The sequence below is a fragment of the Lutra lutra genome, chromosome 14 (genome assembly GCF_902655055.1).
Source record: "Lutra lutra chromosome 14, mLutLut1.2, whole genome shotgun sequence".
NCBI classification, from domain to species: domain Eukaryota; kingdom Metazoa; phylum Chordata; class Mammalia; order Carnivora; family Mustelidae; genus Lutra; species Lutra lutra.
Window position 1 is genome coordinate 75,941,226 of NC_062291.1, and position 26,306 is coordinate 75,967,531.

The 26,306-nt window shown below is 42.2% G+C and overlaps 1 long non-coding RNA gene across 1 annotated transcript; it reads right to left on the minus strand.

Moving 5' to 3' along the window:
- Window positions 1-567: 567 nt before the first annotated feature.
- LOC125084295 (uncharacterized) lies at window positions 568-26,306 on the minus strand. Its single transcript, XR_007122589.1, has 3 exons — window positions 26,224-26,306; window positions 25,790-25,877; window positions 568-809 (listed from the first exon to the last, which is right to left on the minus strand). It is a non-coding gene; the product is annotated as an uncharacterized LOC125084295 (long non-coding RNA).

Below are 26,306 nucleotides of genomic sequence, written 5' to 3' on the forward strand. Positions count from 1 at the left end.
TAAATCGGTTGCTATTAGAGTATTTTAATAGATGAAGATTTGAAGTAAACTTGGGATTTCCTTCACAATGCTAATTTGAGTGTTTTCATTTTAAATAGATAATCAAAAATGTCAAACATTTTTCTTTGTGTGTGTATATATGTGCGTCTATGTCAACATTCATACTGCCGGCTTTTTTTTTCATGTTATCAACTTTTAATTTTAAAGTCTGTCACAGATTCACAGGGAAAAGGGGAAGAGTGAGAACCATTTGCTATGTATCACTATTTCAGTTCTGGTGAATTCGTGCAGCATTACGTATCCCGACAACACGAGGACAGAGGAAACAGAGACATTTTCCTAGAGGGAAAAGTGCACAGCTTGGGAACCAGACCCGTGTTGGAAAACAGGCTCACGTGTTCATTGGCAAACTTCCTAAAGGGTTTCGAACGTCAGTTTTCTCATCTGTGAAATAGGACGGTAAGGGGGCGGAGAGTAACAGCTAACATTTATTGAGGATTTCTCATGCGCCACATGCTAATGCGTTACATGCATTATCTCGTTAATTCTCACCACGTATAATGAGCATCATCAGTATCTGCCTGGTACCTGCTGTGTCGGTGATCTGTGGCTGCATAACAGGCCCTGAAGATTCGGTGGTCCCCAACACCCACTTCTTTGGCTCACCGGGAGATGAGTATTTAGGCAGGGCCCTGCTGGTTTCTGGTGGGCCCCTTGTATGTCTACAGTTGGTGAGGCAGCTCTGCCTCTGGGGCTTGGCCGCTGGGGTGACAGACATGATCTTCCTGGGCTTGTCCATTTGGAGGAAGCTGTACTCAAAGAAAGAGACAGAACACAGGGCTTTTGAGACACGGGCTCAAAACTGGCACTTAGCCACGTCTGCTGTGTTCGGTTGGCCGAAGTGATGCTCATTCACAAAGCCAAACCCCCAGCGGGTCGGGGAATGGCCTGCGGCCCTCGATGGGAAGAAATCCAAAGTCTCAATCAAAGGAAGGAGAGGTATGGCAGCCCGGTTTGGACACAGTCTCTCCCACACTGTCTACCTCAGAGTGTTGTTGTAAGGATTCATGAATCATGATAGCTAATGTTATCAAATTCTCCCCGTAACCCTGTGATGGAGGTCTGATTGTCGTCTCCATTTTATGGATAAGTGAGCCAAAGCAGAGAGATGGTTCGGGTTCCTCCCAAAGTTGCTCATGACTAATGAGGAACCAGATCAAAATGCAAGCAAATTGGTGACATGAAGTGCAGTGAGATGTGACGAGGGTGGTGCCTGGGTTCATGTATTATACCAAAGTCACTTTCCTGCCCATGACCATGTGCTGTGGTCATGTATGATTTTATCATCGGGGGAAGCTGTGGGGAAAAGTGCGTGGGAACTCTGAACTCTTTCTTGCAACTTCTTGCAAATCCGAAACTATTTTAAAATATGAAGTTATTTGAAAAACATCAAAGCAGTTCAAACACTTAGCTAATGCTCTGTATCCACGTAAGGAGCTGAGCATTGTGCCTGGTCACACAAGTAGGTGTTTAATAAACGTTCACTTCCTCTGCTGAAAGCCCATTATCTGTTTAAAAGACCAAAGAGATACCATCTCAAGTGTAAGAACGGGAGTCCCCGTCAACAACCGAGGAAGGGACAACTCAGATTTGGTCAGAGGAAGTCTGGGATGCGGCAGCACTGGTCTCCTGTTAGGGCAAGCTCTGGAGTTATAGGGCAAACGCAGATGTGTTTCAGGACTTCTGCTTTTCTAAGATTACTTTATGGAAAATCTTTTTCAGATCTCATAGATCTCTGAGGACTCTCATCCTGGAACCGGGAAAACTGGTGAGGAGTCTAATTAAAAGAGAACAGAATGATATAGGAACGAGTCTACCTTGATAGGGTCAAGCTAGGGGTGCTTCCTTAGCTCTCAAAGTTAGCAGAGAAAAATTCTTGAACAGAAAAAAAAATACATTAGCAAATGATAGGCTACAAGTAGACCTAGTTAGGCTGGATTTTCACAAAGAGCGAGATAACAGCCTTTGAAAAGAATTATAAAGGAAAATAAATAGCCATGTGTTAAAGTCACGGAGCTAAGCAGAATAATAACTATAATAAGTACAGGAAAGCAGGTGCTACTGGAAACGGATGTGGTCATGACCCACTGCTTCAGCTGTTTCTATCGGGCCCCGCGCCTGTGCATTAATGATTAGATGAGAAGCAGTTGATGTCTAGAATGTTCGGAGAGGATGTTTTCTGCTAATGGCTGGTTGGTTTTACTTGATACCTTGACAGAGGAAAAACAAGGACCCTATTAATGATAATAATAATAATAAAAATCATAACAGCTAACATTTGTTGGGGGCTCGCTGTGTGCCAGGAACCCTTTTAAGTATGTTACCTTGTCTCATTGAATCTTCGCAATCTTTTATGAGTAAGGAAATTGAGATATGGAAATGCTAGGTGACTTTCGGAGGCATAGAAAGCCTCGCTGTGGTGAAACTGGCATGAAATGGTGCATTGCGCAGGAAAGAAATAGGCTCGTTCTGGAAAAGGGCTTTGGGACCCAGTACCTGTTTGCATCACCATTCCAGTCACTGGAGTTTGCCAAGAAAGGGATGGTGGCCTATCCAAGCTCATAGCAATGAGGCTCTTTTACCCTCCTCTCCGAGCACAGAACTCAGGGCACTGCTTCTCAGATGGAAAGTATTAAACTTTCTCCAAACTTACCGTCTTTGAGCATTTCATCTGGAATTTATTTTTGTTTATGATGTGAAGTCTGAATTCTAGTATTTGCCTCCACTCCCACAGCCAACCAGTTACCCCGTATTGTTCGGTGTATAGACTATCCTCTTCGCACTGAGTCCAAGTGTCACCCTTTACGTGTGTTATGTTCTCATCTATTTCTGGTTCTCTGTTTTGCTCTTGATCTATTTGTGTATTCCTCTGGTATATTGTTTAGATCATGATGCTCTCGCTCTCTCTCTTTCTCTTTATATATGTTATATAGCATAGTATAATGAGTTTCATTATTTTGTGAGGGAACTCCTCAAAATAGTTTTCTGTGTCAAACTTCTCTTGGTCATTCTCAGATCGTTATTACTATGTATAACCTTTAAAATAGTTTTAGGCATTCTCAGTGCCCCCTCCCCTGCAAAGAAAAGTACTGGACTGCATGGCTGAGTGGCATTTTCATTTTTAAGTTGATTTGAGGAGTGATGTCTTTATGCTCTTAAGCTTTCTTATATCAGGAACATTCTGTGTTTCTCCATTTGGGGGGGGGGGTGTCTTATTTTAAATCCTTAATAAGATGTTAGAGCTTTCTTTATATAGGCTCTATGTCTTTCTTATTAAATTTACTCCTGGTTAATATGGTGAACAGGATTTTTTTTTTCATTTCTTTTTTTAAAATTTCTATTTTATAAATGGTTTTCGCTAGTGTGGCAGTCACTGTGGTGTTGACCCACAGCCTTCCTTACAGCCTTCCTGCTTAAGTTCTCCTAGGTTGACATCCTTCTAGAAGTGCCAGGAGTTAACATTCTCTAGGAGACAATGAAATGTGAATTCCCCAGCTACCTCACCTCGTCCCTAGTTCCCTTCTAGGGCCACATGGGACATTCCCTATAGCTGACTGGTGGAAAAGGAAATACCCAGGTCCAGGGCTCACAGATGGGTCAGCTGGATGGGATGCGGCAAGCTAGCAAGGAGTGTGTCTGTCCTACCCTTCTCAGGTAGAGGTTTCAGGTGACCCTGAAGATAGTAGGGGAAGTCGTCCCAGTGGGCATAGCTGTCAAGGGTTCACCTGCCGCCCATTTGCTGGGGAGGGAGAAGTGACCTGACATAAGGATAAACACAGGCTCCTGGGAAGTGGTGAATGGCCTGTCTGGTTGGGGATGTATCTGCAAAGATGAGAAGATCAGAAGCGAAGAGATCTGGGAGGGTAGCATGTGGAACGACCCAAGGGTGTAAGCACACAGTGACAACATCAGTGCCCAGCAGAAAGGACCCACAGCAGAGGAGCTCTAAACAACAAGGAGGACAGCAGGGCCCTTGCCCTGGCCACTCTCGTGTTGGCAGAACATGAACGGAGAACTCCTGGCAGACTCTCTCTTGCCATGGCTACACAGCCAGTCCTGCTGCTGAATGCTTCATCGGTCAGCTTCAGAAACCAACGCTGAGCCCTCAGGATGGTGGGGAAGACAACATGCCATCTGGTGATGAATTAATTCTATTGGACCCCTTGGGGAAGAAAAACTTGCCATTTGGCGATAAGTTAATTCTATTGGGTCCCTTTCCCCTTGGAGGAGGTGACAGTTTGTCATTACTGGGACTGAAACGTATTCTGGGTATGGGTTTGCCTTTCCTGCCTGTGCCATCTTTGCTAGAATCCCCATTCAAGAGTTCACAGAGCTTCTGTGCTAATGCCACTCCCCTCGCCTGGAATTTCTATGTTGAAAGCCTAATCCCGCAATGGGGTTGTGTTCAGAGATCGTGCCTTTACGGAGGTAAGGAAGGTTAAATGAGGTCATCAGGGTGAGACTCTGATCTGATAGTTTTATGCCCTTCCAGGAAGGCACCAAAGAACCAGCCCTCTCCCTTTCTGCCTGCCCATCATGTGAGGACATGGCCTGAAGGTGACCATCTACAAGCCAGAAGAGAGTTCTCACCAGGAAAAACATCAGTCAGTATCTTGAGCTTCGACTTTCCAGCCTCCAGAACCATGAGAAACCCATCTCTGGCAGCCATACTGGCTAAGACACCTCTCAAATAAAATCCTTGCCCTCAAATTCTCATCTCTAGATACGCATCAGAGAACCAAACTAAGAAAGCCGGCAGAGAGGAAACTGTCGGTTTTGATCCTGTCAACTTTCAAATTTTGAACTAACTTTAGACTTTGAGAAAAATTGCAAAAATAGTTTCTGTATATCTGTCCCCTAGTTTCCCCCAATGCCAACATCTTACACAGCTGTGGAAGGATTAGTAGAACCAGGAATTTAATATGGGTTTGATACCATTCACTAAAGATGTTGATTGAATCTTACCAGTTTTTTTGTTTGTTTGTTTGTTTTTCATTAGGGCCCTATCTCCCTTCCAATCCTATCCAGGAAGCGGTGTCGCCTTTCACGGTTGTTTCTTCTTAATCTCCTGCTTTCTCTAGCTTCGTTCTATCCTCCTCTCTCATGACTCTGACATTGGTGAAAATTATTAATAATTATCTTGTTAAATGTTATTCAGTTTGGTTTTGTTTGGTATTTTCTCATGATTGGACTGAGGTTTTACATTTTGGTGGGATTACAAGGAAAATGAGGCTATGTATCCTCCTCAGTACCTAATAGCCTTTCTCTATGATGAGGCACCTGGCTGGCTCAGTCAGCACAGCACGCGACTCTTGATCTCAGGGTTATTAGTTTAAGTCTCAGATTCAGTGCAGAGCCTACTTAAAAGAAAAAAAGAAAAAGCTCAAGGCATCAAAACGATTCTTTTTGAAAAAAGGAGGGGGGATTTCAAATGTCTTATCTCTGGTGATGTTTACCCTGATCACTACATTAAACTGATTTCTGCTTGGTTTCTCTACTATAAAGTTACTTCTTTGCCTTTGTAATTAACAAATGTCCCAGGCAAAATATTTTGAGACTAAGAAAAATCTATTTTTCTTAAAGTTATTGCTCAGTATTTTTCTTTTTTAAAGTAGTCTCCACATCCAGTGTGGAGCCCAAGGCAGGGCTTGAACTCATGACCCTGAAAGCAAGACCTGAGCTGAGATAAAATGCCAGACACTTAACTTACTGAGCCACCCAGGTACCCCACTTACTAAATTTAAAGTTATTCATATTTGTAGATGTATCTTACATCCAGTAACAGCAAATAATCTTATAATTTTTTAAAAGATTTATTTTATTCACTTGAGAGGGAGAGAGAGGACATGGTGAGGAGAGGTAGAGGGAGAGGAGAGAGAGAATCTCAAGCAGACTGCCCCCACCCCCCTGCTGAGCCTGGAGTCCAACCTGGGGCTTGATCCCACCACCCTGAGATCATGGCCTGAATCGAAATCAAGAGTCAGATGCTTAACCAACTGAGCCACCCAGGCTCCCCAAATTATCTTATTAATTTGAAACATTTCTTAGTAGAATCTCTTGTGTCTTCTATATATACACTCATATCAAGTATACATAAAGATAGCTTTATCTCTTCATTGTCATTATTTATAGGAACTGTTTTATTTTCCTGTCTTATTACAATAGCTAAACTTCTGAAGTCATTTCAAATGATAATGAGGATAATAAACATCCTGGTTTGTTTATTTGTGTGAGTGATTTCAGTATTTTGCCCCTTCTAATCGTTTCTGTAAGTCTGGGATAAATTATTTCTATTTTGCTAAAATTTTTTGTTGTTCAGAATGGCTGTTAATTTTACCAAAAGCTAATGTAATCATTTTTTTTCCTTTATTTCTCTCCTATATACTTTGTTAGCTTTCCTAATATTAGATCATCTTTCCACTCCTGGAATGAACCCTACTTAGTCATGATGCATTCATTTTAAAATGTATCGCTGGATTCAATTTGTATATGTAACCGCAGGGAATTGGGTCTATAGTTTTCTCTTTTAGTACTATTTTATAACATTTGGGGTTTTTTTCTGGTTCCATAAAATAAATCAGAGTGGTCTTACATTTTTCCTATGGTCTGGATTTATTGGGATCTTGATCCAAATAACTCCATTTTCAATACTTCCTTTCATATTTTTTTTTCCCTGACCCAACATCTTTACAAATAAAAAACTCCCTCAGGGATGATATGCATGACTGGGCGGTGGTGTCTACAGGACCTCTCTACACTTTCCACTTGGTTTTGCTGTGAACCTAAAATTGTCCTAAAAAACAAAACTTGATAAAAAAAAAAAATCATTCCATCAGCTAGCAGAACTACTATAGCCTCAGCTGGATGCTCCTGAAAGAATCCTAATTCATTCATTTGCTCTTCTCAAGCTGAGTGAGAACACTAGAAACAGGAAGAGCAATGAGTACAAGATGTGTGGTGGGTGGGGAAAACGGAATTTCATTAATTTGGGTATTATATTAACCATATGCAAATGATATGCAAAACAGCATCCAATTGCTTCGAATCAAGAACTCAGACACCTTTTGAAAAAATATTGAGTTACTGTTTATACTATTTAACAAAACCCTAGAGAAACAGAATGTTCACCATATGGGGTATTTTTGTTGAAAAACTTTGGTGACAAATCTTTAGAGAATGTATTAATCACTTTTCTAACCTTACAAGTACAAAACAGTAAACATCCCAGGCCCAATCTCTGTCAACTGAGGCTGCTGACCATTATCAAAATCAAGAGAGCCTTGAGATTGAGAAGGATTTTGTTTCAGAAAAAATTTCCGATTCATGGAGGTAGGTTTTCTCCCCGCTTGACCTGTCTATAAAAAGTGGATATGCTAGATTATAAACCGTTTTAAATAGTTTACTTCTGTGGTCCCTGTGCCTTTCACACTGCTTGATCCAGAGGAGGAGGGTCACATAGATATTTGTTAAACAAATAAATAAAGGAATGAATAGCAATAATTCAAGTTCATTATGGTTTTAGAGGAAGTTAGTTATGTATTTTGGTAAAATTTGGTGTCCATGAAGGAATGAGACTAAACCATATGAAATGATCATTTTTATAGGTCAAAACCAGTCATATAATGATAATCAATAATATATTAATAATTTCATAGGGGTCAGCCTAATCCATATCTGACCTAGAATTTTAGAGTAGCATTTACTGTTTCAGGCCTGTGGCTTCATAGAATATTATCCTGTACCCTACTGAACTCCAGCCACGATGATACTTCTTCTTCTTTTTTTTTAGACACTTATTTAGAAGTGAAGAAGCAGACAGGGAGGGACAGAGAGAATCTCAAGCAGAAGTGGAGCCCGATACAGGGCTCGATCTCATGACCCAGAGATTATGACCTGAGCCGAAATCAAGAGTCAGATGCTTAACCAACTGAGCTATCCAGGAGCTCCTAGAATGATATTTCTTGATAACACAGCACAGTCGTTCGGGGCTAAAGCTTTGGAAATAAAAACCCATGTTCAAATCTTGACTCTACCTCCTACAAGTTGGGGGGCCTTGAGTAAATCACATAATTTCTCTAAGCTGGAATGTCCTCATCTATGAAATGGGGAAAATACTTTTGTTATAGGGTTGCTATGAAGATCAACAATGATAACCAAGTACTTAGTGCAGTACTTGCACATAGTGAATGATCAAAAAACAGTTTCTATTACTCTTATTATTATTTATTAATTTATTTATTTTTGGTTGCCTCTATCTAGGATATTTAACTTCCTGTCATTTCAAAGCCAGCTGATAGTGGTAGATAGTTGTGGTCAATGTCACAGTAGTGTTTTGCCTCTGGGAGGAATAGTGACCAAGAAGAGGCCTGAAGGAACGGTTCGGGGCTGAAACTGTTCTGTGTCTTAACCTGAGTGACGGCCACATGGGCGTACAGATTTGTAAAACATCATCATCATACACTAAGGCTCAGTGGGTTTTCTGGGTGTATTTATAACTCAGTAAGGTCTTTGCCTGTTTGAGGACAGTCCTAAGATGGGGATTGGCATCATAAACAGAGGGAATTTCAAGCACTACATTGTATTTAATGAAAACCCTCATAGTTTCATGTCAAATGCCTCTCTCCCCCCACCTTCTCTCTGCCTTTGGAATCCACAGCATCTACACCCCAACCCAGCATGATAGGCAGGCGTGCTCATGAAAAATGAGAAAAGGGGAACGTTTACAGGCAAGCTGACAAGCAGCCAACTACTAATTCTGTATGTGTGTGGAGTGTGTCTAAGTGGGTCTTGAAGGTCAGCATGGGTTTTAGCTTTCTGAACTTCTCATCTTCAGCAAGGGAGTCCGTCAATATAGGACGTTAATTGAATTGAGGGATTGTCATCAGTACTCATGAAAATTAAAAAAAAAAAAGGTTGATATTTCTTATTGATCTATAACCTCTCTATCACCCCCCCCCCAAATCTCTCTCTCTCTCTCTCTCTCATAAACACACTGATATTTAGGCTATTCATTTTAGTTAATTCCTCCTGCTGTAACTATAATCAGGGATTCCTCTCACCCTGTCCCCCATAACCTCCTTGTTCCTGGTAGACCTTCCTGCAGTTTCCCTCAGAGGGCTGTCTTTGTCAAGAGCACGCGCACATACACAAGAAGCTGGGACTTTTCTACGGAAGCCATTAAAACAAATGCCTACCTCAGCATGAATGAATGTGTTTAGAGACTCAGGTTTCCACATGGCCTAAAACATTTTGAGTTGGGGAGACTAAATAGGAAACGTTTCCCCTGAATGTAGGACTGAGTAAAAAACCTACCAGCTTAGTTCTTCTCACAATCCCGTGAATATTACCGAAGTTTAAACTTCTGGGAGCCTTCTGAACCCTCGTGGAGCAGCATGGAAGGTCTTTAACTAGGACCCCTCCCATCTCCCCCACGCCTCTTGAGAGCCAGAGAGATGGTCCATCGCCCCAACCTGTTTGTAGACTGGTGTCTGTCTTCCTCAGAAGAAAAGGAATATTTGTTTCAACTCCCACCAGATACCACTTTCTGAATCCGATTTCAGTCATGATTTCCTATGTGCCTGTGTAAAGGCAAGGGTGGAAATAAAGAACAAACCCAATAAAGACCAAACCAAAAGCACATGTCCCGAAGGGGCGCACACCAGGCGAACAATGGCTGTTGAACAGATGAATCCACCGAAATGTAAAATATTCCACAACATTTGGGCAGCTTTGAAATGCTACACTTTCTAGTGCTCATCTGTTAATCATCTGAGGGAACTTCTCAGCTCACCAGAAGGGCCCGGCTCCTCTTTCTAAGTTCACACGGCTGGAAGTGCACACAATTCAGCGGTCGGAGTGACAAATAGGCTGGAAAGACAGCCAGCAAACCACCCAACGAAGAAAGCAACAAAGAAAGGACCAGAGAGAGAGAGAGAGAAAGAGAGAGAGTGAGCAAGGGAGCTATTTTTACCCACCTCCACTTCCAACTGAATCTCACTGTATGTATTTTCCAGGATATAAGCTTTTCTTTGAGTTACTTTCAAGATAAGTCATAAAGCTATAATCATATTAATGATTAATGGCACCAGGGAAGCAAAGTGACATAATGAAAAGATTTAAGGTTCTACACAAAAGTATTTAAAGATTCTCTTAGGAAATCCATCTACTTTAAATAGTTTTTTGAAAGCAAAGAAACCATCAATGGCACTAAATTTAAGGGCAAAGACAAAACGCATCCACCACCATTATTCTAGTTCATTCCTACAGAACAGTGCTCCTCCGGATACAGAGAAGTTAGAAAAAACTGTTTCTAGAAAACAATAGTAATTCCAACCAGAGAGAACAGGCATGTCTAAGAGGACACTTGCAAAGCAGATCGTATGAATAGAGAACCAACCAGATGTGCACACCCCGGTGCGCCCTTCGTGACCAAGTGTCTCTATGTGACCGCAGACCAAGGGGAGTGACCACAAAGTCAGGCAGGGAGTCCTGGTTGGTTAGATTACCTCCAAGGAAGACTTTTCTATTCTTCCAGCTACTAAGGGTCCAAAGATGGACTAGGCTGTTCACAGCGGTACTGAGGTTTCTGCCATTGGCACAATATAGGCAGAGGCTGGCGGACGTGATGGTCAGACCAGGGGTTCCCTAACTTTGCTGCACATTCAAGTCCCCTGGGGGAGCTTGAAAACCATTTCTAACTGCTGGGATGGGACTCACACATCCATATTTTTTAAAGCTCCCTGGGTGATGGGAATCAATGCTTGGGAGCCCCCGCAGAGTTGCTCTGGGCTTCTCAGACTTTATGTGCACACACAGCTCCTGGTCTGCTTGTAAAATGCAGATTCCAACTCCTTGTCCACACCTTGGGGTGTGGCCAGAGACTCTGCACGTCTAACCAGCCTCAGGCTGAGGCCCCTGCTTGCTGGTCCAGGAACCACACTCAGGAGTAGCGGGTCCCAGCTGACTTAGTCTTCTCTGCTCCTGAGTTTCTAGGGGATGAGGCATCATCGTTTGGGGGAAGGGAAGAGGGGACAGTGATTAACAGGGAACAGCCCCGCTCCTTCATGGGCCGCAGGCTGAAAGCAAGTCATGTCTCATCCCTGAGCCTCGGTTTCTCCATCTGAATACAGAAGGGGCTGGTAAACACTGCAGGGCTTCCTCAGGTCTCACTGATGCTCTGAGAAAATAAGCAAAGCCTCTGGGGATCGAGAGTCCACAGTTTCTAGAAGGCCCCAGAGAAGACTGGCTGATATACATTGACCAGAAATGGTTTGAAAAAGACACATTCATGTATTTGCTGATTCACACGTTTGCATGGAGTATCCAGAAAGGTGGTAACTGGTAGAAAGAGTGAAAAATACTCAGTTTGTGCCTTCAAGGTGCTTCTGGTCTGGTACAGCAGCAGTTGCAAGGACAGGGGTGTGCAAGGAAGGGTCCAACTGTGCTAACTAGAGTCTAGTCGGGGAGGTCAGTTCTTCCAAAAGGGGAATGTCAGGAAGACTTCAAGGAGGAGGTGACTGAGCTGAGAAATGAGTGTGCAGATCAGGGGACAGAGCAACCTTGGCAGGGGTCAGTGTGAGCAGTGGTGGCAGCTTGAGGCCTGGGGGAACCAGGAGTGAAACAGTTGAGCACCATGGAGAGATTGGGGCAGGTCTGAGGGAAGCATATGGTCCAGAGGAAATGCGATTTTCTCCCCCATTAAGAGTCATTAGTATCTTCTAGTCATTCATTTAGATTAGAAGTTGCATGTTATGGTGGGGGGTGGGGATAGAGATGAGGACCCTCCTCCCCACCCACATCCACTGGTACCAACTTATGTCCCAGAAATTCAGTGGTGGCCCCAACTCACAAAAAAGTGGACTCCTTTGTTTCAGTAGTTTCAGAGGAGTCTGTGGTCCTGGAGCATGGCCTTGGGTCTCTAGCAGACCACGTTGGTCACTCTTCTCACATGTCCTTGGACCACCTCTGACCAGAGCTGGGTAGCTGTGGGGGACGGTTCCTGAGCAAGCAGGCAGTGTGCCACTTCCAGGGCCCTTGTGTATCTTCTGCCTCGAGGTTTTCTAGAAAGCCCCCGAAGTCCGATAGTGTGTGGAAGTTAGTGCTCTGAATGGCTGGACGGCCCAGCCTTCCTTCCTCCGGGGAGACAAATCTCAGGGGTACATTCTGCATGATTCCTCAGAGCACCCCAGTGGGACGAGCCCCAGTTGTCCATGGCAGTGAGCCTCACAGAGGGATGCTAGAGCAATATGTCAGCCCACCTGCTGATTTTGCCCCACAAAACCCTGGGGATTCTGGGACCAAGGGCGTCTTATGGACACAGGAGTTTGCCTGAGATCAGTCATCACTTCCACTTGTCAACACCAGGGGAAGACAGCTTTTGGAGCCCAGCTTCATCCTCCACTCCCCCTGCTCCCAGGGCTCAGAGGCATTTAAAATTCTGTCACTGTCATCAGCAAACCCCTCTGAGCAGAAACATTCCCATCATTCTCTCCCTCCTTGCAAAGGTGTTTAAGATATCTAAATATTTTAAAGGTATCTAGGAGGATTGGATTCTTTTCTTAGTGGTGACTTGATGAATAAATGATGCCCTAATTTCAGTTTAATTATTGTCTAATGCTCTCTAATTCATTTCAGATTGGTGTTTAACTTCTTTCCAACTTGACAACCTTTCAGGCAAAACTGATCAAAAAAGCCAGAGCCTCCTTTACACAGGGACGGATTAGTTGTCTCTCGGTATCAACTGAAGAAAAATAGCTATTCAAATCCCTGATATTTTTGGCACTTTGTAAATTTAAACCCATCCAAAACACATCTTTAAAAAATATTTTAAGGAAGGGAGGGATTCTATGCTCAGAGTCTGAGATTTTGTTCTGCCAAGTTTGAGCATGGAGCAGATTTTTACGGTTGAATTATAAGCCCCTGAAAATAGGTTTATTATGGAAGTGTGAACGCACAACTATAGCCTATAGCAACATGAATGGCCCTGTTATCATAATGCTTGAATCCTCTCCTTTGTGCTGAATTGGCAAAGCAAGACACCTACTTTGGCCTTTTTGCTAATACATGTTAATGTCAGTTAACAGCTTGTGTCCCTCTTTAAAAAGATGCCCCAAAGTTTTTAGTAATCCTTGCCTTGCTAGGGATCCCTATGTGTCCATCTCAGGAATTAATCTATCATTTATAGAAGTGACATTAGGAATATATTCTCTTGGAAGGAGAAACGGAGGTGGGGGTTTGGGTTGGGGGAGTGTTTGCTTTCGTCGTGACTGTGCTGTTTGACCGGGTATTGTATGGTCGGCTGGAGAGTAAGTTTCTCGCCAGACAGAAAGGCCAAGTGTAGACCCTACAGGCTTGTTCCTCGGGGTTGAAGAAAGAACGTGTGGTGCCTGTAGGAGGAATCTCAGTTTGAGATCCTAACATTTGCCCCAAGTTCAAATGCTTACCTTCTTTGGTGTCTGAAGTTTCCCCTAAGAAGCCTACATGTTTATTTTCTGGTGTATGTTTTTTTTAACTATGAAATGAAGCATTTGGAATTCTATTGCATGGAACTCATATGATTTCCAAAACAGAATTAAAATTACAATCAGCTGCAGGGTCAATCTCCGTTGTGATTGGCTAGAAAAGGCAGCTCCAATTATAGGAGCCTAATCGCAGAGGCTTGGTCTCTGGGTAAAAAATCATAAACGCCAAGAGCTCCCTTAAACACGTGCCGAATTAAGCCTTATGGAGAAATGTTTGACATTCATCAACTCAATGTAGTCTAATATCAATGAGCCAGAACCCTACTAGCTAGAACACTTGATTAATTAAGTCTTGGTTTCCTGTCTTCTCCTCCAGCCCTCCCCATTCCCTGGCCCAGGAAACTTGAGAGCATAAGAACTCCTGGTGCTTACTGAGTGCTTACTGTGTGCTAGGCACGATTGTATTCATTCATAAAATCCCCCAGTATTTATTGTCATTATCCTCTTCTTCTTCTTCTCCTTCTCCTCCTCCTTCTTCTTCCTCTTCTTCTTCTTCTTCTTTTTTTTCTTTTAGGAAATGAGTTCAGCGGCCAAGCAGAAAGGTAAAGATCTCTATCTTTGTTTATAGATCCTTCCAGGTTTGCCTTCCATCTCTGCCAGGAAATAGATGTGTGACCTTAGGCAGGTTACTTAGGCTTTCTGTACTTCAATTGCCATGAAACTGTTATTTCTCTAAATTGGAGATAACACATTCTTCTCCAAAGATCATAACATACCTCTAAAGGATCTGGGTATATCTGTGTGTATACCTGGGATGGAAGAAAGGAGTGGAGATAGGTTGTGGAAGGAGAGAGGAATCAAAAACAAGATGGTCTTTCTCATTTTGAGAGTAAGTGCTGCAAAGACTATGTAAACCTAAAGCTGCCTATGTAAACCTGAAGCCAATGTGGAGGGAAACAGAGGCAAGAAAGCAAGAATGAACAACCAAACCCCCAAGGATGTTATTCTAACACCTTGATCCAGCACTACCTGAAGCAGAAATACTCCTTGTTCCTTGGTCTTCACAATTACCTGATATATCTATAATATATTTAATATATGTTTATATTTTCATATAGATTAATAATATAAGTAATAATGAATGTATAAATATATATTTATATACTTATATATATTTATTTTGCTCTGGCTAGTTTGATTTGGCTTTCTGTTACATGAAATTAAAAAGGAGCAATCTGTAATAATATCTGACTTCATTTCCTCTCACCTGTGCTCTACCACCGTTCAAATCTAATTGGAGAGATAGCACAGAGTCTAGCCATCCTTCCTCCTCCTATTCATCCATCCTTTCCATCTGCCCATTTCTCCGTTCGTTCAACAAACATCCACTGAGTGCTCAGAGCCAGATGTGAAAAGAACAAAGATGAACGAGACATGCGTCGTTCCTTAAGGAGATACAGGCACATGAAACCGCAGACCAGTAAAACAGCTACTACTCTACAGGAATAAACAGAAAAGTAATCCTGTGAATGGGAATGGTGTGACTTTGGGGGTAGTTTCTTAAAGTCTCTGTGTGTCTTTCTTTTTTTAAGGCTTCTTAAAATATGGTGTAGATTAAGTCTTAGTTTTTAATCAAGTTTCTACCCTTTTCTTCAATCCCCTGCACTGAATAATAACGATGCACATTTTCAAATGAAAAGATGAATTCTCACTCTTTGGGGCCCCCTCCCTGGGCACACATCTTTTGGACTGCCCCAGAAGACTCCAACCTGAGGTCAGGGGAGAAAGTGTCAAGTATGTTCAACATTTAAACAATTTGGAACCCCCCGTTACTTCTGCTCTGGTGACATGGATTTATTTCCTGATGAGTTGGAGGGATCTTTTCCCAAGAGTTCCTCATAGCAATCCGTCTATCACTCCCAGTGAGTGCCCTTTAAACACAGGTAGAGACCCATCATCGAGTGGGTGTTATTTAAAACACGTGTTTTAAAAGACTAAAGGAGAGACTGGCCTGTCCAACTGATGAATTATTTTTCAACCAATTCTCACTGGTAATGGTACCTAAATCTTATCACAAAAATGATCAAACATAATGCAAATGTATTAGGAATGCATCCTTGATTTGTTTTCATTTGAGATTATTGTGTGCTTATTTATTTATTTTGCAAATAAACTATGGAAACCTCTAATGTGTAGTATTATTTGGTAACAAGATTTGATTTAGAATTCACAATGAACATAATAGTTTATCAAAAGAAATGTCACATCAGAATCTTTTGTGCTGTGTGTGTGAAATGTTCAAAGTAATTACAAATGTGACGAAATCTAAATTGTACACTTAGGAGGGAAATGGTGCTAAAAATACTTGCTTGATGTTCAGATAATATTAGCAGCTTATAAGTCTTTGTGTTTTGTTCTCTGTGTTGTAAATAATATTAGAAGTATCCCAGAGTCATGGATTATTTATAAAACACAGGTAAAAAAAATCTGATTACTTAAAAAAATAAAGTTATACTTTTTAGCTTTGTTCATCTTCTGACAAATATCATTTATGTTTCATGGCAACATAATCAAGCATATGATTACATTTCAATATGGTGATGTCAATCATGAGTTTCAGATGGATAAGAGTAGGAGAACTTTTATTTTAGTGGTGACCAAACATGAGGGAAGGGAGGCCCATCAGTCACTCTTTAGAAAGACACTTTTAGAGAGAGATGGGGTTAACACTGGGGGTTATAAAAGAAGAAAAATTATATTTCTTTTCCTATCTCTCTCTCCCCACATTCCTACTTTGCCCTTGAGAACTGGACAATCCAATTTGAACATTGGGAAGTTCCTGTCCTCGCCTTCCAATCCCTGTGCGAGAGGAGGGGAATCTTTTCTTCTTTAGATCTTAGGTTCCAAAGTGACAGTGTTGAAGTCAAAATAGGATAGAGCTGTCACCTGGTAGCACTTTCCACAAGGACCCATTGTTGTTATTTTGACCTTGAGGGTCCTTGGCATGCAAGACCTCTAAAGTAGCACTTCTCAAACTTGAATGTGCAGGACTCACATCTTGTTAATTGCAGGTTCTGATTCAGAAGGACTATGGTGGGACCTGGAGGTTTGGCATTTCTAATAAGCTTCTAGGTGATGTAGATGCCCGCTGATCTTCAGACCACACTGAAGGGTGAGGATCCAAAGAACATGGAGTCTTAAATGACGCAGCATGTTGGAAGTGGTCTCCTAAGACTTGGTCAGTTCTATGCCTAATTAGTCCACTTGCTCACAGAATGCGTGGCATAGCAAGACACTTAATATCACTGGAAACCTCCCTCCCCCCCATTACAGAAGAGGCACAGAGAAGTTACGTTTCTTGCCCAGGGTCACAGAGTTAATAACAGAAGCAGGACTTTGGGGACCCAGCCTGCCAGAATCTATACTACATGATTTTAATCGTTAGGCTATATACTTCCTGTGAAAATATGTTTCAAGTTCTTTGCCTCCTCAGGACCTTGGCATATGCTGTTCCCTCTGCCAGGATTGCCCTTCCCCACACTTTGCCTGACTATTCACCCTTCAGATTTCAGCTGAAATATCACTCCTCAGAGAGACTTTCTCTGGTTCTCACTGCACTTCAAAAATGAGATATGATCGGGCGCCTGGGTGGCTCAGTGGGTTAAGCCGCTGCCTTCGGCTCAGGTCATGATCCCAGGTCCTGGGTTCGAGCCCCACATCGGGCTTTCTGCTCAGCAGGGAGCCTGCTTCCTCCTCTCTCTCTGCCTGCCTCTCTGCCTACTTGTGATTTCTCTCTGTCAAATAAATAAATAAAATCTTTAAAAAAAAATGAGATATGATCTGCTTTTCTCTCACGGCATCTCATCACTTTCCCTGGTCAGTCTGACTACTATTTTCAATTATTTGATTATTAGTATTAATTTGCTTTCATATCTATTTCCCTCACAAAACTGCAGGCTCTATGAAGCCAAGGACAGTGGCTGTTTATTTCCTCAGCCCTTAGCACTATGTCTGGAACAAAACAAGGGCAGGATTATTACTTGATTGACTGATGGAGTGAATGAATGAATGAACAAACGAATGAATGAATTTGCATTCTGCAAATAACTACTAAGCCACTAGAGGGCAACTATACCCATCACACTGACTTCTGCATTCAAGTGTACCACACGTGGCCAACATTCCTCAGTCATGAATTTCAGATATTATGGTATCTCACATGGGCCATTGCCCATATACTAGGTGGAAGAAGAAACTCACCTAAACTACATTAAAGAATGAAAATGTGGATTTCAGAAGTATACCCATTTCTAACTTCCTGATTCAGTCCACACACACACACGTGCGCGCACGCACGCCCGCACACAAAACTAAACAAACCAAAAAAACAGTCTGGGATGATTTGGGGATTTCCAAAGCACACCTCTACTTTTATTCCTCTTTGCTCAAGATCAGTCTCAGACTGAACAACATCCTCTTCTTCCATGATGTATAGGGAGCCTGGGGAAACCTAGAGCCTGAAAGAGGGACTCACATGGCTTTTAATGGAGGCTTGGTCCACCGATGTGGCTCAAAGGTGAGTTACCAGGACACTGAACTTGTTAGAATCATTGTCACGGCTTGCGTTCCCCCAGAAGCAGACCCCACTGCAAGGTTTCTGGGCAAATTGTCTATTGGGAAATGAGACAGGGCTGGGAAGGTAGCTCTCAAGAGTGTGTTATCTGTGTGGTGACCTTGGGAGGTGCCTAGAGTTTAATCTCATCAGGAGATTCTGGGAAGCATTAGGGACCTTCCTCAGTTACCCGGCTGAGGGATGAGGAGCTCAGACATCCACACACAACTCCATTCAGGGGGCAGCTACACAGGCACTTCCAGACTGCCTGAAGAGAGCAAGACGCTTTTCCTCCAGGACTTCAGAGGAAGCCCCAGAACAGAGGTACAGAGGGTGGTAGACTACAAGGATGCAAAGTCGGGCACTGCTTTCCACTGCAATGGCCATGCTGATTCCCACCGTCTTTGCTTCCTAGTTGACAGGAAGAATCTTGGAGCCATGGGTTTGACTCAGAATTTCTTGTCTTTAGCACTCCAAATCCCTAAGTACGTCTGATGCTCCCCCAACCACCAAGACAAAGAGAACCTTGTTGCCTAGAGCTAACAATATCTCAGCCTCCACATTAATGTGATCACTTGCCATCATGAAAGAAGCCTGCTTTGTCAGTGCTGCTGTCCCTTTTTCCCAGAGTTTTGAAATGACTTTGCTCCTAAGTGCAGGTATGGTCCTGGGTTTTTGTTGGCCATCTTGTGTGATCTTGGACTTGGGTCTGAGATTTTCTGGCCCTTCGTTGCCCTGTCCATGGAAGGAAAGTGAGGATACTCTCACCATGTCTGTTTCACAAGGATGTTATGAGAAGAGACGAGATAGTATCTGAAAACTACTTTTAGCTCTGAAGAAAAGTGCTCTTATGAGCTATATAAATATAAGTTATTACACAGTATTATTTTAACCTGGCCCAAGTTTAGATTAGTTGTATGAATCATTCATCAACCTTTACTTTGTATAATTAAAAACGTGTGGTTCTTGGAATCTTTGTTTGGGAGGCAAGTTAATGTGGCAGGACTAGGACTGGCAAGCTCTTAGAAGTCAAAGATTGCTGGTCTAAAGACAAGACGCTTTGATTGATGGGGGAATTCTATTATCAGTTCTCATTTGGAGGTATTCTCAGTCAACTTTTTTAGGAGTCTATGATTCATGTTTTTCCTTATTAGCCTTTTTTATATTCCCAGCACTCCCATGGTCTTTCAGAAAGTATTCAAGAATTCCCTCCAGCTTTTCATTTGTCCTTAAATATATCTCTGTAACGTATCTGCTGCTAAGGACTTCCCTGTGCATGAATATATCAATGTTGATTGGTTCTGGGAGGCTAAGTAAGTAAGTCACTCCTTTGGGAGACACAGTGGGACTCCCCATTTGGGTTTCTCTGTCTGACTTAAAATGTACCCTCCTTAGTATGTATTTTATTGACCACAGCGGTATTGAATGAAAGCATCAATGTGACAGTTGATCCTATGAGCCTGTGTGTTCTTGATAGCAGTACCCTCATCTTTGGGTCTCCTCCAAAATGCCCACCAAAGCACCTGGCATTCAATGGGCACTCAATGATTATTAATTGAATGAGTGAATGCTGATAAAGAGAGCAAAACAAAAAAAGAAAGAAAGAAAAAAAGAAAGAAAAACACAATGAACCACTGAACCCAGGGAGATCATTAGCCATGGTCTCCCCATGTGTTAGTTATTAGCTATTAGTAGTGTGGGTGGTCTGGGATAGATGGACTAATTCTTCTGCTGGCCACGGTGGTGTCAAACAGTATATTAACCATTGAGAACAAGGGTGTTGACTGGATTTCTGCTGTGCACTAAATTTCCCCTAGTGACTCCGATGAATTAGACACATGACCCAGGGGCCCAACCTGTTCCTGGCTTGTAACTTACAAAGGGGAAGGATCTAGTGGAATAAAAGGAGATCAGGTAATGTCTGTAGGGCACGTCCACCCCTGTGTGAAAACACCAGAAGCAGATTGTTGACAAAAATCCCATCCAAGTGCCACTAGTGACCTGGTTATGGAGTAATGGGCAGGGGAGGGGTGCGACTGGCATATTTTAAGGAGCTTAGAGGGAGTTGTGTGCCTACAATTCTGCCACTTCCTTCCCTTTAAAGCATCATCATGATTTCTCTGCAAGGGTCATTTGCATGCTCTTTGTAAGTACGATTAAAGAGATACTGACAATGTACACTTGGACTCTATGACAAATAAACCAGTGAATCAATGAACCAAGAATCTGTGATAATCTCCATTACAGATGAATAAATATCTGTAATAATCTCTAACTTTATTTTTGTCCATTGATTATGTAGATTTTATCCACCTTTTAAACAATTGTATTTCTTTTAATTTTTTATTTTAACCTTTTTTCCTTTGTTTCAGCGTGGGAAACATAGAGAGCCCACTTCCTAGATCCAAACTTAAACCAACTTGCACTATTTCTTTTTCTTTTATTCTAAGATTCAGGGCTGATTCTCTCTCAAATTGTGAAGTGGCTCGACGTTTAAAAGAAACCAACAAACTTTAAAAGGTCCTTTAAACTTCTAGGACATCAGTTCACTTTTTCAGGAGAACATTTTGAAGAGATGAGGTAAATGAAGGAGAAACATTCAGATTAAATTTCCTTTGAAATCCATGGGTTTTAAAATTAAGGGAAAGTGATTGGCAAAACATGTTTTGGTTTTTGCCGAAACTGAAATGTTTGAAAAATAGTTCAAGATGTTCTTCCACATCCCAACCACATCCATCTGGGGCCATCCATCTCTAGTTTAAATCTATTTTTACACATCCACTATGCAAAGAACACAGGCCCTCAATGCAGCAAGAGGGCCGCCATATTTTTTCTAAGGGAGAAGAGCACGTGGAAATCTAGAGTGGTTATGGTCCTATATCCTATAGCAAGCTCACAACATTCTTTTCAGAAGAAGAAGGTTCTAGGCTAGATGGTGATGAAAAGGCAATTGTTCCCACTTGAATTTGAATCAGGTCAGGACATATAAATGGAATGTGAGGTTAGGTCCTTTGTTTATCTATATGCCTATCTATCTACTCCCTTTTCATTCAACCATTCTTTCATTCAACAAGTATTTATTGAGTTTATTGACATATGCCAGGGATTGTGTGATTATAAAGGCAAGTGAAAGACTGTCCCTGGTCTTGGAGAACTGACCATCTTCAGTGAAGATAGGCATATCCTTAACGTGCAATATGTGGGAGGTGCTATATTTGGCGTGGAACTGGGGCACAGGAGAAGGAGTGGTCAGCCCTACCTGGGGTGACAAAGGAGAAAATTCATGGAGAAGCCACAAAAAGTGAGAAAAAATAAAGGTCAGAACTGAAGTGGTTGAAAAATTATGAAGCCTAAAGGAGGAGTATGTTGGAGCATTCACTGAGTATGAATTTGAACAGGCGAAATTGAGAACCATTCTGATGCTCATGGGGTAGAGGATTTGGAGGAGAGGATCTTTTCCTTTCCTTCCTTTTCAAAACCTGGTTACTGGTTGTCAGTCTGTTTTGACAGCCTCCTGGGTGATGCTATAATTTCAGAGACATGGGTTGAGGCTGAGCTCTGCTTGGTTACATGTAAGACCTCTCTTCTCTGGGTTTTGGCTAAACTAGCTGATCTGTAAGAACCATCAAAGAATAACTACACAGTCGTGTTCTGAAAGTGACATAAATTGTAGATTTTCCCCCACCGTTTTTTTGTTCCAATTATTAGAGCTGGGGAAACTTGGTACAGAAAGTCTATACGTCTCTAGTTTTTTGCTTTGGGATTTCAATGCCTATGGGTTCTTATTTGTCTCTTTACTAAATGAAGAACCATGATGAGTTTTCCTAGTTCAGAGAATAGCCAGGGCCTTGGAGACACATTTGCCTCACCATTTGACAAATTCGCTTGGATGACACTTGACTTTCACTATGGCTGTTTGGTTATGGTTTTCCTTGGAAAGTAGTATGAATGGCAGTTTCCTCATACTGCACCAAAATTGGTAGCTAATTTGTAGCTGTGCATTCATGTAATCACAGGACTGAAAAGCAAGCTGTCCTTTGCATACATGAAAATGGTGGTATTAGTAATTGGGTTGTCACATGTGGCATAATATGTGGTTTGGAAGTCATTACAGGATTAGAGGTAATTTGGAGATTATCATCTCCATGACATCACCTGTGGAGGTTGAGACCACTAGCAGCTCCATGCTTTCTGTGATTCAGAAGCCATGGTTTGAGATATATGTAGGGTAGGTTTTCTGCTTTATTGACCATCTATATTATATCCTATGACCATCCATATTATATACACACATCTATGAGTATCATGCATATATATACATATATATATATATATGAGAGGGAGAGAGGATCTGGGTGACTCTACACCAAATTATTGCTTGACATTTTTCTGATGAGCACTGTTATTCCTGAAGCCAGAAAATAAAAACAATGAAGAGAACACACATGTAGCCTGATCTAACTCAAAGCCTAGTCCTTCCCTTCTTCTAGTTCCAATTCTAAACATCAGAGAGGAATTTACATCATTGCTCATGCAGTTTCATCTGAAATGTCGTGTGGAATATCAGCTCCAATAATAGGCTTTTAAGATTCTCAACCTCTTTCTGATTTTCTAACAAGAAAGGAAGGAGTTTATAAAGCCTAGGGGTCCATCCCTTCTTCAGTTTCTCTTTTGGATCCCTCCCCTCCTCACAGTTTTGTTTCTTCCCTTCTTTTCCTCCCTTGTGTCACATTCCTGGACTCAGTCAATAGACAGGATGAGCTGGAAGAAGAGGACTCACCATGAATTCGGTGGCACACATGGAAAGGGTAAGCAGTGACCACTTGGGGGTAGGGTGGCCTGGGTTTTATTTCCTGCTCCAGACTTCTTAGATCTGTGGCTTTGGACATGCCAGTTAATTTATCTTAGCCACAGATGACAATGGGGAATGGGAAGAATAATGTCCTTTCTACCCAGAATCCTTTTCTGACCCTAAATACCTAGATTGTCCTTGCTCATACCTCTCATAGCACTTGTCCACATTTATTGAGATGGCCTATCTATCCCTGTGTCTCAACCATGCAGCAGCAAGCTCTGAGTGCAGGGGCTAAGTAGTTAACATAGTAGACACTCAAGAGCAGACATTAAATGAATTAAAAGAAGCACAGGGTTTTGTGAGGGTGAACAAGGTAGCACATGTAAGTTCCTAGGGCATCCATGTTTCCTCCTAGGCATCACAATGGAAGTCAGTGTCCTTTATGAATCATTATGCTTGCTCCAGGGGCTTCATCAAAGATGCAGAGAAGTTCTGTGTAAGAGCCAAGATTACTCAAGACACTGCATTGTCATTCTTAGGGACACATCAGGAGAACTCGTGTTGATGAAATAATATGCTGTCATTCTTCAAGTGTCAAGGAAATTTGTCCATCTCGTCAGGCCACAACACACACCTTGAGCTACCCAGGCTAGCAAAAACCTCTATATCATGATGGCCAAGCCCCCAAGTATCCTACAGACTCATCTAAGTGGGGATTCCAAGCTTCAAGGTTGTCACTTGTGAATGCTCTGAAATGAAAACAAGTAAGTGGAGGTACATTTCCATAAAGGACAACTATACCCCAGTGACACTAAGCGATATACAACTATGCACAACATTTGGTTAAATCTCACAAACATAGAGTAAAAGATGCCAGATCCCCAAAGGTAGTATATGATTCTACTTATATAAAGACAATGAAACTAATCCATGTTGTTTGTAGTCAAAATCATGGCTACCCTTGGAGGGTGGGTAGTGATGGGATGAGAGCATGAGGGGAATTTCCGGGAGGCTGGTTATCTTGTTTCTTGTTCTTGGTGCTGATTACGTGAGTGTGTTTGAGCTGTTTATTTACTTGTATTTTTTCGTATTTTATAATATATAGCATAATTCATTGGAAAGCTAAAATATAAAGAGTCATGAAGGAAGACCAAAGCAGCATCCAGGAATTTGTAGTAAATAGGCACCATAGTTTCTAGAAATACCAGTGATGTACTTTGAATAGAAAAGGATGGGACCACCATAGCATCAATGAGTCAGGGAGCCTTGTGAGTCTGGGTGTTTTTGTTTCCATCTATGGCCATTCAAACCTATCTGTAATAATGATGCTTTAAAGCACTATTATTTATTGTTTATTATAGCTATTATTCTTCTCATTGTACAGATGGAAAAACTGAGGTTTAATGGTTAAGTAACAGACAGAGATTCTTTTTGTGCCAAAGGGAGACAAGCTCCAACTTACTAGCAAAACCTCTTGACCACAAGACCTCAGAGAGAAGTGGCCATAGGGTGTGTCTAGGCAGAGGGCCAAAGGCAATTTGGGAAAATTTCCCATATCTCAAGTATGGTACAGAAGCAACAAAGAGTTCAGGCCTTCAGGAGTCACCGAGGGAGGACAGTAGATGTCTCAGTTATAACCTTTGTGGGCTGCCGGCAGGTAGACCAGATGCTCGTCATCTCCCCATATAACTGCATGTGATCCTGAAATTGTATCTTAACCCCAGGGTGGGAGGGTGAAGGTCAATTAAGGGTATGCTATAGTCAGAAATTACACTGAAAATAGAAACCATAAGATACATTGCTAAATATATAAAATATAGTCAATATAACAATTATATGTCTTTGCTTAATTTATGGACTGAGATATATACCTGTTACTTATATTGGCATTTAGGAACTGAAGCCATCTCCTCATAGGACTCAGAGCTCTGCATCATTGGTGGCATCTGCAAACCCCTGGGTTTGGAAAGTGTGTGTGTGTGTGTGTGTGTGTGTGTGTGCGCGCACGCACATGGGCTTAGAGCAGGGTCCTGTCAGGGTAGAAGCAATGGGGATTTTCATGTGTTTTTACTTTATGACCATGTATTTCATAGTCCCCCAAAGTCTGCTTTCAGATGTTGTTAGCATTATCAGTTCTTGAATTTTCTTAAGAACCACATTTCATGTGGTTCCCAAAATGTTAGAACTTCTTTTACCCTGAGACCCAGCAGAAGACTTTCATAGGGTTTGCATTAAATGACCACAATGAAATGTGCATCATGCTACGTTTGTGAATCCCCACTGTACCAGTGGCCTCCTCTCATGCTGTCTGTCTGCGAGGCCCGAGAATCACTCAAGTATGTCTCTAATTTGCGCTGCTCTTGGGAGAAGTATCAATAGTAAGATATCACTTTCATAAGCGATATCATATCCTGATTGAACATTGCCAGGGAGTCTTAGACCACTTGGTGGTTTCATTTGCCTTAGATCCAATTACAGCTGTAAAAGTGGTTTGCATTAGAAGCTCTGACTCTAGGATTTGATCATTATAAGCAGGATAAACCACTAAAAGAATGTGAATTGCCTTCACTAAAGGGATGTAATAGCCCAGAGAATATCTTTCATATTTCAAATTAGGAAAACCCAACCTTGCCTTCTTCCCTGTGGCTGCCCTTATTGCTGGTCAAGGTGTTGCAAAGCTCGGCATTCAGTGGGCCTATCTGGACCCTCCAGCCAGCAGAGCTTTCGTTCGAGGGTAACCAGAATGACCTTCCTACAGGGACACCTTGCAGCCCAGACCCTGGGAACTGTGGTTCAGGATGCCGTTTCAAAGAAAGTGGTCCTGTGCCGATTTCAAGAGACTTTGAAAGGATTCCCACCCACCTTCCCATCCAACTGAACTCCTCATGAAGTTTGTAATATTTCTGCCAAAGGCTGTACAACCGTGAAGCCTCTGTGTCCGAAGAGGTTCCTATGCAACACACAAATGTGGGATATTGGAAAAATGAATCTCCCTAGAAGCTCTGAAGGGTCATTATCCCAGCCAGTGGCCATGAAAGGGCCCTCCTCACTTCACAGTCTGCGGATAGATGTGGCCTTCAAGCCACGTATCTCCCCATTCAGAACAGGTGCCAACAACACTTGCCCATTTGCTGTTCCCTGACTTGGAATCTTTTACTGAGGAAGGATTTAGACCACTCAGAAGGGAGTGGGAAGTTCCTACAGGGAAGTTGGGAACCCCAACTTTCCCTGTAGGCCCCTGGTTATCCAAGCCTACCAACTAGCTCAGCTCTCTGTTCAGCCTGATTACTGCTCACCCAGTCCCCCTTCCATCACTGTTGTGAAGACATGGAGGAGAGCTAGCACAAAGGGAAAGTACAGCAGGAAGACAGGTCCTCCA